The 18,853-nt window shown below is 51.6% G+C and overlaps 1 long non-coding RNA gene across 1 annotated transcript; it reads right to left on the reverse strand.

Moving 5' to 3' along the window:
* Positions 1 to 7,529: 7,529 nt before the first annotated feature.
* Positions 7,530 to 18,421, reverse strand: LOC114017418 (uncharacterized). The gene is made up of 3 exons (XR_003562486.2): positions 18,334 to 18,421; positions 8,619 to 8,802; positions 7,530 to 7,721 (listed from the first exon to the last, which is right to left on the reverse strand). It is a non-coding gene; the product is annotated as an uncharacterized LOC114017418 (long non-coding RNA).
* Between the last annotated feature and the right edge of the window lie 432 nt (positions 18,422 to 18,853).

Genomic DNA, 18,853 nt, shown 5'->3' on the forward strand with positions numbered 1-18,853 from the left:
CTGGTATTTAAGGAAAAAAATCTAAGCAAGCCAAACTGCTTCAGGGAACTACCCAAAGCCTTCCTTGACCGTCAAAGAGGTGGCTCTGAGCGTAGTGAGTTGTTGAAGGGGTAAGGATGTCCTTCATCATTGTGTTGTGCCTTGTCTTCCAGCTCTACTCCCAAAGGGGTGAGAGATGACCAGGTTCAAAACAGGCTGGCCCTTCCATGCTTGCTGGCATCAGTCTTCTCCTCTGGAGCAAAATACAGAGCAAAAATTCATCCTGAGTTTTCCATACAAAACTTTGGGCCTGGCTTCTGAAGCCAGGCTGCAAACAAACAGAGCATGAGACAATCGCTGTGGTCAGTGCACAGCCATGGGCTGTTCCCAGATGCGACCTGCCCTTTGCTTTCCAGGGGCTTTTGCTTCGCCCTGCTCAATGTCAGAGCAGTATGCCCTCACCCTGCTGCTCTCCACAAGCCTGGTTTTCAGGCAGCTCCCAAAGCCCTTTGTAGTTCAAAGTATTTTGTTTGAGGCTTTTCTTTTTGGACTGTCAGAGCAACCCAAGTAACGTGGGCTGCAAAGCCAGGCAGCTGAGCGCAGTTCTTCGTACTCTCCTGTTTCCTTATCGCTGATGTCTAGCCCTTATATATTTTTCATGGAAGACTGTGCTGATGGTGCAAAGGTGCCTCCTTGCCTTCCCCCAGGTCTGATTGTTTTTTCTGGTTTTGCGTACAAGGGGGTTAATTAGAAGCTGGCATCTCCCCCCACCCCCCACCCACCCACCCACCCCAGCTCATGTGGAAAGGGATCTGGAGCCAGCAGCTAGAGGGAGGTGAGGGAGGGATTAGCCCTTTGCAGGAGGCAGAGCCGGGGTGAGCATGGCTCCCTGGCCCCCTCCTCAGCACTGTGAAGACTTTAGGTCTTTCCCTGCCTAGCTCCAGTGTGGATCTTCCAACAGAAGAATACGCATCCCTGGCTGTCCAGAAAGAGATTATGGCACATCCATGGGGCTCCTCCACATGGATTTGGCTGCCGAGGAGACTATCTAGTCTCCTGGGGTTGGGTTGTGGGGTGGGGGTGCCTGATTTTGCCTCTATGCCAGCTCTACCAGATGGCTGCCCTTTTGCTGTTCCTGTGTGAATGGGGAGTGTGTGTGTGTGAGAGAGAGAGTGTGAGAGAGTGTGAGCGTGTGTGTGCGAGCAAGCAAGCGCTGGCTCATGCTATTTCCTCCCTTCCCTTGGGGCTTGACTGGGTCCCTTTTTTTTTTTTTTTTCCCTCCTGCTACAGCTCTAATAAAAAAAAGTGGCTCAGCCAATTCTCTTGAACCTGAACGCAGAAGGAAGGAGACAGGGAGTGAAAAATGTGAAATCAAATAGGATTTTTTTTTTTCCCCACCCAGACGCAGTTGCCAGGGAGTGGGGCTGGGAGCACTGTGGCGGTCCCCCACCAGTGAGTGGAGGGACAATAGTTATTCATGCTGGAACCAGGAGCAGGAGAGCTGCTCTCTCCATCTGAGAGAGCTCGTTACTTCCTCAAGTTTGCTTAAAATACAGCTCTAATTACCTGTTTAAACAATAGCTCTGTCCCTTTCTTGGTCTATGAAGACTGCACACATTTTAATTATTGGAAAGACCTTGGCCATTCACCTTTCTGAGGTATTTAATGCTTCCAGTCAAATGCCTGCCCTGATGTACTCTGTAACTATGCCACCTCTCGAACTCTTGCCGGTGGGAAACTGCAGGATATCGTTGGTGAAATGACATTCTCTGGCAGGTTTTTTTTTCCTGCATAATCATGGTATTTGTGTTAATTTTGCTTTGCTGGGTACATTAGTCTTTGGCTCCTAAACAAGAATACACAGGCCCTCCTCCTGCCTTGCCTTTTCCCCTGTGCACAAATGAAAAATAGAGCTTAGCTTGTGTCTTTATGTGTGGTAATATTATAATCCTATAAATGGATGCCAAAGCTGTTCCTGGGATGGGAGTGCCTGTTTCAGAGACAGTGTAAGCAGCCAGGGAAGGGGTCTCCTTCTCCTTTATCAGACACCAATCCATCCACCCCAGCATCACATCCCCTCCCCACAAAAACTCTCATTTTGGGTATTTCTCTTCTCCTAGCAAGTGGTGGACTGGAAAATGCTTCCAATTGCAGAGTGGTGCAGCGAGGAATCCTGCTGAGCTGAGTGCCTGGAGGCGATCGAAGCACTGCCATCCCGGGGCTGGATAACCCAGCTTTCCAAGGTCTTGGCTGTGCAGCCATGGGAGCCTGGCCAGCAGGAGAGATGCTGCAGCTAACAAACATACTTCCTCAGGGGCTCTTTCCTTGCTGATGCCGAGCGAGCACAAGCTGAGATGCTCTGGGAGCCAAACTCCCATCAGGTGCCTGAGCTGCTGGCAGTGGCATGGGGTGAGGGCAGGCCTATTCCCAGCAGGCAGCAACTTCTTCTGGATCTCTGTCAGCATGCATGAAGAGCATCCCTCTGCCATGCTGGGCCCAGGCAATGAAAGGGTGGCAAAAGGACTTTGCTTCAGCAGAGTGCCTGAGAAGGGGGCCAGGATGCTCAGAAGAGGGGAAGACACATATTTGCAGTCAGAGGGAAGGAGGCCAAACACTGCCCAGTTCATAAGTCTCAGCCCCTGAGAAACTTTGTCTGCGGGGCTTGAGGCAGCTGGCTGGGAGAAGCCCAGAGTAAACTCAGCAAGCTGCCCAGAGGGCCTGGAGCTGTAAATCTCAACTGCCTGGATTTAAAGAGCTGGCAGAACTTTTCACGAGGTTAGAAAAGTGCTGGAAAGGCGGCAGAAGAACACCTGGCCGTTTCATCCTCCCTACACCACAGTGCTTCTGCTTGGGGTTTTTGCCTTCCCTTCAGGAGTTGGTGAAGCACAATGGAGCCTTTTGGGATGGGAAGGTACTGCTCTGATTTAGGGTAATTGCCTGTATGTCATGATTCAGCGCATCAGTTGAGCGCTTGTCCACCTCTGGACATGATTAACTGTAAAGACCACAGGGATTTTCCATGGGACTTATGCATGTGCTTCCCTGCTGTGCTGAACTCAGTTCCCTGTTACTGCTACTGGCTTTGGTGGGGTTGCCGGAGAGCAAACAGAAGAATTCAGCCCTTTTGTATCAGATCCTCCTTTGTTTTATCTGCCTGCTGAAATTGCAGAGATGGAATATTTCAAAATATTTGCTCAGCTGGCCATGAAACGCAAGGGTTTCTTCGGGGGGAACGGCTCATTTATTCTCCAGCCAGATCAAGCACCTCCAGCTAATGATGAAGCATCACGGCACACTGAAGCCCTGCTAATGGCAGCGTCCTGAGGAGTGAAGATAAACAGTGGTTGCCGCAGCATGGGGGGATGCCGATCCCTCCCCTCCGCTGATGACAGAGGATGAGCGAAGGGAAAGGGGAGGGGGAAAAAAACGTGCTGCTCTGGATGCCCCAGTTTTCTTGTGCTTTTTTAAATTTTATTAATACCTCATAGCCTTACCAAAGCTAAGCAAAGAATCCCTTTCATCCACTGGTCTGTTTTCTACCTTTGATGGCCAGCCTTTCATTTTACTTTGAGGTATCCCCCCTCAGAAAGCTCCTCGCTGCCTAGCCAGCACATTTGTTCCTCTCTGGCTGGATGCAGATGTGACCAATTTGCTTCCCCGACACAATGCAAGTGGAAGCAGGGGCGGAGAGGGGAGGAAGGTCTGTGAAGCTGAGTCGCACAGCAGAAGGCAGCAAGAAGAGTGCCGCACTATTTATTCCCTTGCTTCCACCAGGGTCTTCAGTGTCCCGGCAATGGTAAATCTTAACTTTCATGCTATAGTGCAGCGGGATGCAATTTACTTCAAAGACAGCATAAATCCCCAGCTGCTGCTTATATCACAGGGCTGTTAGATAAAAAGGGCTTATGTGTTTCTGTCCCAGGAACAGGTTTGCACTTTTCAGCATGGATCTCAACTGACCGGCCTGTGGTTGGCCTAAAAATCTCACAAGGGCCACAAAAACTAGGCTGTTCCCTCCCTTGTGAGCCATCCAAGTGCTGAGCTTTGCCGCACTGGCCCTGGGAGCAGTCTCCCCACAGCCAGCCCCACCATTGCATAGCGGTGACTCCCCCGCTCGCCAGCTGGATGGAGAGGGAGGGAAGGCATGTGGTAGGCTCTGGGATTATTTTTTTTTCACCCTTAGGAAAAAATGCTAGTGCTGGGGAGGGAGGGAAGGAAGCAAATTCCTCCGTCTTTGCTACCACAGCTGTCTTGCCAAGCAGAAACCGAGAGATCACTTTGACCAGGAAAAGCTGCCTGAGAGCTGGGTGCTCCCATTGCAAAGGTGGGCTGGGGTACCCATGGTAGTGTGGATATATGCCCTGCCTCGAGCGTAAAGGGCCTGGCCCTCAGCTGCTGTGGGCCTCTTGGTCTCCATGAACTCCACAAAGTCATGGCACTTCACACTGACCCCGGGAGCTTTTTGTTGCTGTGGCAAATGTCATAGACTTAAACAAGGGAGTGTTACAGACCTGTTTAGGCAAATGGAGAAGGTACATTTCAGAAGCCATAGAGAGCTTGCAGAGCTCAGACCCTAGTGTCAGGAGCGACCTGGGCAAGTAGAGCCCCAAATAATTTCCAAAAGTAGGACTTTGGCTCTGTTTAAATACTATTTATCCACCCCTTGGCCAGGAGAGTGTTTCCTCAGCCCAATTCCAGACAACTGCCTTGCCCAGGAACACTGGTCTTGTGTGCTACCAAACAATACTCAAGCTAGAAAACATCCAGTTAAATTTCTAAGAGTTTAATTTCTTGGCTAAACATGGGAACCTAGACGTTTTCAGAATATTGCTTTTGGAGTGAAAGAGGAGAAAAGAAATCCCTTCTGCCCTCTGTAGTTCAACCATATTAATAATGTCTTACTTGCAAAGCTGTTTACGCCTCCCTTCCCTTCTGCTGGGATGCTGCTGTGTATCTGCCCTCATCAGAGCGCTGCTATTAGCTGGCTTCATCGTGCAGCGATGCTTCATCGTTAGCCAAAGTTGCTTTATCTTCGTGAGGGAGAAATAAGCTGTTCCTCTCAGAACCACCCATATTTCATGGCCAACTAAGCAATATTGCAAAAACATTGAGATTCCTCAATTTCCTTGATCATATATAGCAGATGCTGATTTGATGCTAGGAAAACTGATTAGCAAACCCCTTCTTGGCTAGTCTGTCATGGCTCTGACAGCCCCAACGCAGTCAGCTTGTCCAGAAAGAAAAAAATAGAAAGACTATTACCAAGTGCATTTTTCATGCAGTGAGAAAGAGCGTTTCTAGCTGCCTCTATGCACTGAAAACAAATTTCCAAAAGCCCGCATAGCAAAGTGCTGGGGTTATAATCCACTCCTGTGCAATATTACCTTCAAATGCATTATCACTGGAAGTGTAAAATCCAGCTCCTCTCCTGCTGGAGCCCCACTGTCATTAATTGAAGGCTTTCCCCAGCCAGGAGCCTGTCTAACTTGCAGGGCTGGCTGTGAAACCAAGGGCATTACTGGATGATGCTGTCATGCACAGCCGTGCAGGTCCCTTTTAAGGGAGCGGTGGAGCCGTTGTAACAGGGGAGCTGAAATCTAGTGTGTATAATTTCAAGGAAATGTATAGGCTTGCCGAGGCTAAAAATCAAGATCAAAAGTTCAGGGTTAAATTCAGCTGTCGGGTCTAGATAAGCTTATCTCCAAAAAGTGGCTTATGAGAGATCTGCTCTGGGCTGAAATGCTTAACTGGTGACCTGCAGGACCTGGTGCTGCTCTCCTTCCCACCAGGGCTTACCTCCAGATCTGCGTGTCTCCTGCGTTTCAGATGCTAAAGACATAGCAGGGAGGCGGGAGGCGGATAGCATGTCAGGACAGCTGTGCTCTGGCCCCAGGCCTCCCGCAGATTTACGCGCTTTCGCTTAGCCTGGGTGTCCCAAAGAGAGCAGCGAGCGGTGAGCACCGTGGTTTTGTTATTACACAGAGGCCTGATCTGGCAAAAAGGGAAAATTACAGAATTTTTTCCAAGCATTCTTTTCCACTCTCTGGAAAAAAAAAAACCAACAGGCATGCCTGTAATCAGCTGCAGGAGCGGAACAGCCCTTTTCATTTATTTTTAAATGTCCTTCAGGACTGTCTGGTTAATAACCATGCTCCATGATGCTGTGCTCCCCAAGGGGGAAAAGGTGCTGCCTGGGAAACTCGTGGGGGTTTTTCCCTGAATTGATTGCCCTCTGCTTCATCCCACTGGAGACTGGGGAAGGGAAGCATGCATCCAAAGGAAGCAGGATGGTGGGAGGAGAAAGGGGCAGCAGCAATCCTACCTCATCCCCGTAGCTGCCGCAGGACCGGCAGCTCTGCGTTCAGGATGCTGCGGAGTGTTGCTGGTATACAGAAGGCTTGCGTGGCTACAAAGTGCTGTGGCAACAGTGTGTGTCTAATTCCAACCTTTCGCTTAAGAAGGCTGATAAAGGCATCACACATTTGAGGTGTGCAGCATTTGCACTGCGTGCATGGCACAGCTGTTAGATCCCATCGGAGGTGTTTGCAGTGCAGATACAACAGGTTTCTGGGAAGGGCAGTAAATGGGGAAAAAGACCATTTGATCAATCATCTTGCAGTCTAGTGTTGGCCTTTGTAGGGAAAAATAAATCCATCTCTTTAACCTGTCCCTCTTTGTAAAACACATGCAGAAGTTTCCAGGATGCAGCATGGAGACGTGGCTCTTCGTTAAACAGTGAGGTGCCCACTCACCCAGCCAGCCTGTTGCTGCAAGAAATTAAGACTGAAGCAATAAAACAAGCCTGGATGGCTGCCAGCAGCAGGAAAACGTGGCAGTGCGGGAGGATGAGGCTCCTGTTGGTTTAGACCTGAGGTGCCTGGGTACTCCCTGGGGATGGTCAGCACCTGTGCCTGCCTCCTGCTGCCCTCCCTGGGCAGGGCCCTTCTTTGAAGAGAGGACTGAGCTGCCCCATATCTCCCAGGACATTCCTCTCTCGGAGCTGACAGTTCTTGCAGAGCAATCACGTATGCAGAGAGGCTGGAGAGAGCATCCCACAGCACCCAAGGAGTGCTACCAGCACCCAGTGCCACCCCTGCTACAGCCTCTTTGGCTGCATGGCATGCCAGCAGCTCCCTCCGGCCCTTAACACAGCACGCTGGAGCCGCTAGCTCCAAGAGAACCCTGCACCCAGCTTTTTCTCACAGTATATGATTTCTGTGCAGAGACACAGATGCATGCATGCATACATGTGCCTGTGAGAAAGTTATATTTCAGCCAAAATGCAAAGTGTCTCATACTGGAGATGACAACGGGACGTATCGAAATGCAGTAATGTGAGTCATTGCCACAGTGTTCTTGCTACCTTAAAACAATCCAGAAATGTTTGAGAGACTGAAAATTAGATGTTTCTTCTTAAAAAAAACCACAACCAAACCCCCCAAAACCAGAGCTGCTTTAAGGGTCTGGGAATACCAGTTTACATTTTTAATGCTCCTTATGCTGTTCCTTTCCTTGATTACTTAAAGGCAGATGATGAGATTTTGGCAGAGTTTATTTTATTTTGAAAAGCAAGCTTTTGTAATATCTAAGAATAATAGGAACATTCTCAAAGCTTTACAAACTCAACGAGCCTTCACTGATAGTTTCACGTAAAGAAAATCAAGATGCTGCAGCAGGGAGATCCTGAAAGCAAAACGACCTTCAGCTCCTGTGTCCAGGCCCAGCCACACGTGAGCCTTCAGCTGAGAAAGTAAAAAGGAGACTCATGGAATGAAGTTATATTTTTTCTCCCCAAACCCTGTAGCTTTTCAAATACTGCTGTGTGGAAGGCTGATGGAGGTAATTCCCTGAGCTAGTCACTGATTTACCCCACAGAAAAGCCCTAGGGAAAGGCTTTCTTGAAGATGGCTTCATATTGACACTTTTATTTGCATTTTGAGGGCCAACAATTTCTTTTTTTTTCTCCTGGAAGCTAAAAGATGGTTTATTATGCAGTCAGAGAAATCTGAGACACTGGGCCCCGGGAACAAAATGCCACCCTGTATCACAAAACTTGTGATAAAACTGCAGGATTTGGGACCTCTGTTGCAAAGTGAATCTACTACACTTGAGTTTCCAAATCCTACTCTCCTGGGCAGCGTCTGGTGTGCAAACATCTGATGAGGCACCAGAGCAGTAGTAGTCTCTGCCTGCCAAAAATAAACGGGGAGCAGGGAGCTTAACTCCAGCTGGACCTGGTTAATCTGTGCTTAGATTATTTCAGTTGCGCCTAGGATTAAGAAATGCTTTAGCAGGGACTAATCTTACCCAGCGGACAGCATGTCTGGCTGACTTCTTAATCCCATTGCTTGACTCCTAGGACATGGCTTCCAAGGCAGATGGGCCCCTAGCATCCCTGGGCTCCAAGCATCCCTGCGGCCAGCCCCTTCATGCATGGGGATGTGCCCCTTGATGGGGCTGTGGTGGGGAGCCCAGATGCAGTTTCAGGTCTTTTGCACAGCATCACTCTGGTTTTGATCTTTCTTGCTTCCCTCTTTCCCCTCCATCTACACTAACCAGAAATCAGGCAGACGGCTCTTAGCACATGGCAAGCACAGCGCAAAGTGTTAGGCAGGACAAGACACAGCTACATTAATTACCCTGATTTTCTGAAGAGATGGCGTAGCAGAGGATGAAAGGGAAGACAGCTGATATGAGCACATTCTTTCTGCCAAGTGATGCTTTGGGCTCTGCAGTGATACTTTTTCAGGAGTGTAATGAAGTTGGGTGTGTTGATCCTGAGACAACCTTCTGGGAAGGTAACTCCTTCCCAGCCTCTTTCCCCTGGAGAGAAAAATAAGTCATGGGACAGCTGCAATGGAAATCCTCCATTTCAGGGGAAACAAGTAAAAAAAACCCCACACCAAAACCCACAAAATACGTTTTCTGCATGTTTCAGGAGAAATGAAACATTCTTTGCACTTTTTGGCAATTAAAAAAAAAAAAACAGCAAGAGGATTTTACTGGTAATAAACCATGCAAAAAACTCTCCAATTTTTTGTTTGCAAAATTGGCAGAATTATGAGCGGCTGAATTTGGGAAGCAAAGTAGAGGTTTGCAAGCATGAAACACTCATGTGGCTGGCATCCAGCAGCTCTCCTGCCAGAGAGGAAAAGCCTCTAACACAGATTATCCAACAGTTTATGCAGCTCAGCTTCAGCGGGGAGACCTTTATGACAGCAAACATCCCAAAAGCCCTGGTTATGAAACCCCAGAGCTCATCCCTGTGGTGCTCCCAGCCCCTCCCCACAGCATCACCCCGTGGCATCTGCACAATGCAGGCTCCCTTGCCTAGCCTCCCCCTCCCCAGGGCTGTTCAATTCCCAAACTCGGACAGTGCCCAAAAGCACTGCTGAGCCATAATTGATGCCTGAGGTGATAATTACAGAGGCCCTTGAGAGGAAGGCAAAAAGAAAAACAAAACCCCTGCCCCAAACAAATAAGCAAAGCAGCAGCAACAGCAAATAACCCCCTGCACTATGCAAAAGAGACAATAAATAAAGCCAATTAGCCCACAGACTTAGTGCTGGCTTATGTGGAGCGAGTTTGGCAGAATGATGGGCAAACCCAAGAGCTGCTAGCCACAAAAGCATCTCTCTGTCCAACTCAAAAAAAAAAAAAAAAAAATCCCAAAACGAGGAAGGGTGGTTGAGGTGATGCCAGCAAGAAAGGGTGAGCAGAAGGGCAGGTTCTGCTGGGGCACAGGCATGGTAAGGAAGGAGCCCCACTGCTGGTGAAGACCCTCCCCTCCTGCCCAGGAGAGGCTCCCACCCGCAGGGGTGGCTTTGCAAGCACCATGCTCTTAGCGCCCGTGCTCTAGGCATGCAAGTAACATCAGGACAAAAAGATGTTTCTGAGGGATGAGGACCTGCTTTGTCAGGTCCTATGGGCAGCTGCAGCCGGTGTCCCTCCCTGGCCCCACGCAGCACCCAGCAGGCAGGTCACAGCTGCCAGATGGGGATGCAGTGGGGAGAGAGCCAGACGCTCAAGTATTTAAGGCCAAGGTTAGGAAGGGATTAATGCAGCCTTTCCAAGACCTTGAACTCTTCTCCTAATCTGGATTTACAGCTGTGAATTCATTGTTGAGGCCATTTATTGTCCCTCCTCAGTTTTGCAGCCCTCATGTCCCTTGCAACAAATGACCTTGTTGGCACCTCATAGGTACCTTTGCACATCCCACCCTTAGTAGAAGCTACCCAAGACCACAGAGCTTTGGGACCCAGATACACAATATGCTTCTGTGCTAAACACACCACAGTGTCTCTTAACTCGCTGACAACCATTATCCAGCTGCTGAATGAGCTTTATTATAAGCAATTTTTGTAAATCATATTGAAAGCATAAAGTCAGAAGAAAAACAAATGGATCTCAGGTCATGAACTGCAGTAACACCTGGCAGGTTGGTTAAAAAAAATGAAGCTAGGGAAGTTGTTGACACAAGATCCTAGGGTGATACATTACAGACATCAACTCGTGTGTCACACCCAAGCCCAGGGCAGGGTTTACGCAGGCCTGATACCCACCTCAGCTGCCTGACACCCGTCCCGCACCTTTCCTTTCCCGGAGCCTCTCAGTGGCTTAGCTCAGAATGAGCCAAAACCCAAAAGATTTTGAGACGTGGCGCAAGCAAACTGGAGGTTTTTTGACCAAAAAGGTTTCCAGTCCAAGGAAGACTGGGGCAGACAGGCACTGTATTGGTAGCGGTGCGGTATTAGTTGGCGGCTCTGTCGCTTTTCTCCTCCGATGCTCGGCGAGCTGCTGCATCTTTGCTATTGCAAGCAAGCAGTGCTCCAGGCAGGGGAGTTGATAAATGATGCATGTCCCTAGGTTGGTGCCTGTGTGTGCTGTGTCACTGGATCAGAGCCGTGGCATGGGCCATCATAGTGGTTTGATCTGCGCATTTTGGCCATCGCTAATTAAAAGCCCTCTGGTGGTGACCCTAACGAGCCAGGCAGCGTGCCGGTGGCCAGGGCTGCTTGCTGCTCTCGCTGCAGAGGGCAGGACCCGGAGGTGGATGAGCACTGTACCCAGCATTCAGGCGGTCGTCTCTGGCTTCGCTGGAGACCCTTCCGGGAGCTGTTGATACCCAGCAATTAGCAGCTTTGCTCTGAAGGGAAATCTCAACAGGAAAGGGTGGGAGGGAGGCACAGGGCAGCGGGGTGGCTCCCAGGTGGCAGTAGGGTCTGTGGGTTGCAGCCCCCTAGATGGGAAGCATGGGAAAGGAGGGCAGCCCAGGGGTAGCTGGGGGGTGTTGGAGAAGCAGCGGGAGCATCGGGGTGTCAGGTAGTGTCAAAGCCAGCACCTTTGGAAAAAAAAGAAAAGGCAGGGAGGAAGGAGGCCGGGGAGCCATGCAGGTGTGACAAATTAAAGATTAGCACTGCTGCACGTGGGGATGATCTGTGTGGGCTTTGCTGCCACTGGGGGTTTGTCTCACTGCTGACTGCCACTGACATCACATTGTGTGGCACATTTCAGATACATCCTCCAGCCTTGCTGGAGTGGCACAGCCAGTGCCCTTGCCACAACACACGGCTGGCTGTCACCCCACGGGCCCTGAGCATCCCTCACCGGCCCCACCAGCCCTTCCAGCTACACCCATTCATTAGCGGTTCATGACTTGCAGCCTCCTCTTTGACTGAAATCCTGCAATTACTCAGTGTGCCGGCTCAGACCTGGCTCCTGCACGCACCGTAGTGAAACAAAGGCGAGTGGGAACAGGCAGCCCAGCTGCCGCTCGCTCACCCTGCAGCCATCCCCGCGGGGGCGGGCAGCTCGTGATGGGGGAACAGGTACGGTTCATGTTTCAAGGTGAAATGAAAGCAGAAAGGGAAGGAACCAGATCACCCATGAGCTGTAAAAGAAGAGGAGGTTTTGTTTTATTTAATGCAAGGACATTTTGGCCACTGTAAAGTATCTATCAAAATGGAGACAGAAAACAGTTCTGCCTGAAAACGCCGGGGCCAAATGGGCTTTGAGACTTGCTTAGTCCTGAGCCAATTAAAACGTCATAATAACGCAACCTCAAAAAACCCCAGTGTCTGCTAGTTATGAAAGATACGCAGGAAAAGAAATCATTCCCCAGCTAGAAGTGTTTACTCAAATGGCTCTCCGTGGGAAAATCAGTCAGTGAAAAGGGGAAAGTAAAACCCCACAAAGCAGCAGTAGGCTAGGTGCAAGCCTGTACTCAGCTCCATGTTTGCAGTGCCTGTGCTGGTGTCCTTGGAGCTCTCCAGGGTCCAGGGGGTGTTCACAAGTCTGGGAAGGTCCTGTCTGCACTGCAGGACTGTGGCTTTGGGGTGGCTTCACTGAAATGACAGTTTTAGCCTCTTTGTTGAATTTCCCCCCCTTGATGAGTCTTTGGGAGACATGTGTCCCCCAGGTATATCAGCAGTAATGGAAAGTGCCACTGTCACTACAGGCACTAACTCATCATCTTGACGACCCATCGATCCCTGGAAGAGTCGAGTGGAGGGTAAAATAAATGTGGTTTGCGGGGATGGGAGGAGAGGAAGAGAATACTGAAGACATTTTGCTTCGCTGGACACTGAAATAAATGGAAAACTGGCCACTGACTTTATTGGACACAGGGCTGGACTGCACCCATGCTCACCAAAAAAGAGACATGTTGAAAGGCAGCTCGCAAACACTCTCATTCGCCGGTGGAGGGAATCCCAGCCATGTCCCTCTGAAGCTGCTCCGAGGTGCCAAGGCTTGTGCTTGCTACTGCCTTGCTCTGAGGAGCATCCTGGACCCGCCTGGTGCCAGATGGAAACTCCCACACACTCTCCAAACTGCAGGTGGCCCCCAGGGCCAGTGGGGAAGACTGACCTCCCTACTCCTGGGCCAGTGGTGCTGCGCAGTGGGGGCTGGAGAGGGGGGTTTCCTGGAGGGAGTCTGTGATGCTGCAGGCTGCAGTGAGCCCTCGAGGCCAGCCCCTCTCCTAGGGGCCAGCTAGCTGCCACAGCCAAGCGCTGCGATGGAGCTCATTAGCCCTGCTGTGAGGGAAGTTAATTAGCTCAGGGAAAACGCTGTGCTAATTTGCCTAACCGACTTTTGGGACCAAGGTTAACCCGCCAAGCAGGCTTGGATGCACTCCTTCTGGCTGGGGCCTCCTGCATCCGTGCACGCGGGAGGGGGGATGCCTGCAGGCTCCAGGGTTACTTTGGATGTGTTACCCCCGCTCTTTGAGCCGTGCTATCTCAGGTATCCTGGCAGGGAGGACTGCCACCCTGAGGCAGCACCAGCACTGCTGCGATGCTGGCTGGTCCCCCTTGGCAGGCGAGTGGAACAGACTTCGTTCTTTGCTGCGGCTGTGAGCACGGCAGGACGAGTATGGCGTGCAGCTCTGTGCCAAGCAGCACTGCCATGGCATGCTTTCCTGCAGCCGCTGCACATGCAGGATTTACAACTCGTGCGGTTATTCCTGCCCACCTCTGTCCCCATCCAGCTGCCCCCTGCTTCCATGTTATGTGCTCACTGCCCCACAGGCAAGAGCTTTTTTTTTTTTTCCTTCTTTATTATTCCCCCTTGTCTTGGAAGACTGTAGAACCTGGACAGGACGATTTGAACAGTGTGTTGAGCAGATGGAAGCAGGTCCCTAGCTGTGGCCAGGTGGAGGGAGCACTCAGCAGGCTGAGGCTGGGCATGGCAAGCTGAGAAGCAACTCCTGGCTCTGCTAAACGCTGCTTCCTCTCCACCTAATGCTAAAGCAATTGCTCTTGATGGCTTTAGAATCACTGTTTTTGGCATGCAAGTGCATGGCTGTCCTCTGCTCCACGACCCCAGGGGAAGCTGAGCTTGGTTCAGTGCAACTCACAGCGAGGCAGAGAAAGGAAGAGAAACATGCATAGCAAAGAGACGGGAGAGAAACAGGAGCAGGATAATCTTCAACGCACGCTTGCAAGCTTGTCTAAAAATAGAAGGTGAACCGTTCCCTAGTAATTAGCCAGGAGACGGTTTTATTTGCAGCAATGTGATTTCAGCAGCAGTGCTTTTGGCAGGAGATGGGAATATCCCAGCAGCTCTAACTTTGCAGAGCAGGAGAAGACTTGCCTCCCCCTGCCAAGGGACTTTTCCCACAAACAGCAGGTGAGCGTGGGCTCAGGTGTGAATACGTGCACGTCTTCCTCTGCTTGCCTGGATGGAGGCAGCAAGAGGCCAGTGGAGAAGAGGCATCCTCTCTGCAACAGCCTGCTGACTGTTGTATTAGATGCTCCTCAGCCTTTGCATTGGAAGAAATGACAAAGTCCTTTTATGGGAAGAGGCAGCAGCATCCTTGCATAAGGGCTTGATCCCTAAAGGGGTTCTAGCAAAGACAAGCAGTGCCCAAAGTCTCAGCAGGGAAAAACGGCATAGGGACTCAAGCTTGGATTACAGCCAAGGACCAAGCCTGACGCACTCACCTGCAGGTGCCTGCTGCAGGTCTTTGCATCTAGGGGAGGTGCCGAGGGCCGTGTGCCCCCCAAACCAGAACATGGAGTCAGGGCCCCTTTTGAATGATGGGTGGCGGGTGTCAGGCTGCGCTTTCCCAGCCAGTCATAGTGGACGTATGCTGGGTTAACACCAAGGCTGCCAGGTAGCTTCCCTTCTGGCCTTTCTTCCCTGTGGCAGCAAGAGCAGGGGGCTGCCCTCCCCTCCAGCCACAGGTTAGAGGAGACAGCACAGGGAAGGAGGGGGCATGCCGGTGCAAGGGCTCCTCATGGAGCAGCTGTCATCTCCTTGCTCCTCGCAGGAGCCTCCCTGAGCAGTTGAGGGCTTGTGGGAGGCACAAGTGGCAGAACTGTCCTAGCCTGGCTCTCAGGTGCCCCTGGGGCACTAGGAGAAGGCAAAAGCTTTCCCTGGGAAATGCTACCAGCTGGATAAGCCTGACAAAACCAGGAATAATGTTAAAAAAGTGGAAACTCATAATTTACATCCTGCTGCTGCTTACAGTGGAAGTGGGACTGGAATGGACTCAGCTTGGAACTGGGGTGTTTCATGCATGTTAAGGGTTCAGATAATGCATTCTGGCTGCAACAGAAAACTAAAGTGCAAAGAGCCACCTCAGCACCGTGTCATCCCTCTCCTGCTGGTCCAGCACCACATACCCCAAACCCACTCACACCCCATCAGAGGCAGAGAGGAAGGACAGAAGGACTGGGGGGACATTTTGAATGAGGAGATGTGAACTGCCTGTGGAAAGCCTTGTGCTGCAGTCTGACAGCACAGCCCTGCGCCACGCAGTGAAACAGCCCATCCGCAGGGGATGGCCACCACTGTCCCATGCTCTGCAGGGGTGTGGAGTGCTGTCACCTGCATCATGGAGGGGGACAATATCCCAGGACTTTTGCTTTCCAGACCCAAGACATGGGTCATCACTCTGATAAAAGCATCTGGCTGGTCTGGTTTTGGCAGAGTGAAAGCCTGATGGCAAGAAGACAATGTGCCGTCTGACCTACAGCCAGCAGCTCTCCCTGAGCTGGGAATGAATCCATTGCCGAACGAAAGAAAATGAGCTTTACATCCTATTTCACGCAATACTCAGCTCCTGCTGTCATCCTGTTGATTTTGTGGCTCTGCAATCAAGTTTAACTTCCCATCTTTCCATCGCCCCCATTGCTGCCCGTGAGGCCTGTGCAAACAGCGGGGGAAGCAGGCTAATTGCCTCTGGAAGAGGAGCAGTGATAACAGCTACCCTGGAAGAGCCGTCACAGGCCTGCAGTTAGCAAACTGAGAACACAGGGAAAAACACCCCCCTCTCCCCGGCCACTCTTCTGAAGGATTACTTGTACCCATAGGAGGGAGTGTTGCTCCGGAGCGCCGGGCGCTGTGCTGATTTGTGAGTGTCCCCTCTACTGGGACATGATTAGCTGGAAAATTTACTAGTCGGGAGGTCTCTCCAGGAGCCAGTTTAAAGCCGACAGTTCCTCCGGTTCGCTCCTGCGTGGCGCAGCAGCTGTTGACACTGGATAAAAATTAAGGAGCGGGACAGGAGCAGCTGGGGCACGCTCCCATGCTGGTGGTGGGGACAGGAGCGTGGCCGTGGCAGGGCGCTGCCTTGTAGTTATGCTGGGGGTTGCCGGAGAGCCTCCAAGCCATGCTCATGCTCTTCTTGGAGCCAGCACCCTTGGTGATGGGGCAGGAGGGGGGCTTGCCGTGAGCCCCAAGATTGGAGAGGTTATGTGGAGCCTCGCTGCACTGCTGTGCCCACATCCACCACAGGCTCCCTTACTGCTCTAGCCCCTCTGGAAACTGTGTGTTGGTGTGTGTCTCACCTGCAGATAGGGTACAGACGTGCAAGATATTTGCCTTAATTTACACCTGGTGGGGCCAGGTGTGCACTTGTCCGGGGTGCAGAGAGGTGATGCAGCCTACCTGGGACACAGAGAAAGGGCCTGAGCTGTTTCCTCTTTACCTGGTTTTTTCCCTCCTCCCCCTGCCTGTCCCTCTGCCCCTGCCATACCAGCCTCACACATGTACCCAGCAGCCACGGCCAGGGCTGCCACTGCTGTTCCCTGTGCATCCTTCCCCTGCCCCCCTGACTTCAGGGATCCTCCTGCAGAGAGAGAAATCCTCCAGGGAGGGAAGTGGCCGTATGATTGCACACTGATGCATGAATGCAATCAGCCCAGCCTTTCCAGGAGTGCAGGGAGCACGTGGCGAGGGGACGCAGCCTCCCTGGGAAGATTATACCTGAGACGCATTAGAAATGGTTGTGGGGATTTTTTAAACTGGTGATAAAGAGCTAGCTTGGAAATAAAAATCAGTGACAGACAAAGAGGGCAGGGTGAGGCAGGGGCTGCCCCAGCTGTGAAGCACCAGGCTCCTCTGACATGCTAGGTGGCAAAGAACTCATTTCTTGATTTCCTAAAGGAAGAAAAACAGTAAAAGGACCAGGAGGGGGATGGGGGTTAACAAATGCAGCACGCCCCATCTTGGTGCAAGCTTCCCCTGAGTTTGGGTGAGTTTCTCAGCTCTGAGTCTCTGGGAGTTAGGAGGGGTGGCTCCCAAGTACGCTCTGGCTCCCAGACCAAAGCTTGCCTACTCTTCCCAAATGCAAGCAGGGAGGGGTGTGAAGTGGCGAGTGAACTGGGGCTGCTGATCCATGCTTCTCTTGCTGGGAAAAAGCAGAGCAGGTGTGGGAGAAAAAGCCAACCACAATGCTGCTGGATTAGCAGAGCTTTACATGACAGGTATGGGAAATACCTGCAATCCCAATCTGTGCAGCGCAGTGTTTTAGGAGTGGTTACTACAAACAGCTCCATTTGCACAGCGTTTCCCTGCCTGCGCTCCCGTCTCCCGTCTCCTCCTCCTCCGTGGCTGGCAGGATCCTGACCTTAGCGGCTTTAACTGGTGCCGCTTCACATTTCGAATGACAGTCAAGCCCTGGAGCAGAATTGGCTCCTGGCATTACTCTAGCAATGTGGCTGGGATGATGCCAGCAGCAAATCTGGCTGGGAATGTCTGCTATTTCTTCAATAAAAGAGAAGTTTGAAAAAAAAAAAACCCACCAGCCCGGCATGGCACAGCAGAGCGGTGCCCCCCTGGCAATGCCAGCTGTGTGCTGCCTGGCACAGGCCAGCCAGCGCAGTGGACAGATGGTTGCTGCCCATGCTAGCACATTGCTATTTTGAGGAGGGACTCACTTTTTTCCTCCATCCACTAATGCATTTCAAATATCAATCCTCCATCCACTTCTACATATTCAGCTATCAAACGGCTTGCTAGGAAACCTCAGACTGAACCAGAAACATCTCTCTCACCAAAGGCCAGGGGTACCACCATATAGCACGCTTCCAGCCTCAGAGACCAAACAGCTTGCTCAGGGCCACACTGGGGCATGGGTGTCAGGGCAGGGACTGGATATCTGGATAAGCAGCGCCCAGCTCTGCTGTCAAAGGATTATGACCACATGCCTCCTTTGCTCACTCCACTGAAAACACAGTGGCGAAGCCTGTGGGTCCCCAGGCTCGGCTCTCCTGAAGCCATCAGGGTGGAGCTCCCTTCAGGACCTGACTGGGGACCCAGGTTCCAGCCCCAGGCTCGCAGCGAGTGGTGGCACAGCCCAGGTTAAAGAAGGCATATGGGAGGGAGGAGAGACCTGCATCGCCTTTGCTCTTCCTCCCCTTGAGACCACCCATGCCAGGTCACTCAATGCCTTTCACAGTAACACATAAATGCTTCCTAGCACCCGTCAGTGAAAGATGGGACCCTGGCACCCACTCTGCAAAGCTAAAGCTGCCTACAGCACTGGGCAGCTGCAGAAGGCTGCAGAAAGCCTGGGGCTATTTCCCTTCCCTCCCTGCTTTTCCTGCACACACACACCTGTGTACTTACACAAGGACATGGACACTCTGTAGGGCAGGAGCAGTGGCCTCAGAGCAGTGTGGCAGCAGGAAGGAGCACAGCAGGCAGCATGCAGGCAGGGGAGCTGCTGGGCAGTGCTGCGGTGAAATGGGATTAGTTTGGGGGAGGGAAGGAGAAAGAGAAATAAATGATCCTTGTGGTGAGCTTCAGGACTTTCCCTGACACGCGCTGCTAAGAAACTAATAAAAATAGGGCCTGAGCATAGCAGGAACAGACTTGCTACCTGCTTTCTAAATCACAGCAGCCCAGGCAGGGCTATCGAAGGCTGGGTGCTTTCTTCCCTGTGCATCCTTCACAGGACCCTCTGATGTCTCTGTGTGGGAGACCCGGGTAGAAGAGCAGGGCTGCTTCAATGTGCCTGGACAGGGACAGGGGTGGAGATGGGGCTGCACCTCCTGTCCCTCTGCCCAGATGGCACTAGGGTGTTGGCTGCTAACCTGGAGCTCAGTGGGGAACCAAAACAGCTGCCCCTCACCTCCCTCTCCACTGC

This window comes from Falco cherrug, chromosome 2 (genome assembly GCF_023634085.1).
Source record: "Falco cherrug isolate bFalChe1 chromosome 2, bFalChe1.pri, whole genome shotgun sequence".
NCBI lineage: Eukaryota > Metazoa > Chordata > Aves > Falconiformes > Falconidae > Falco > Falco cherrug.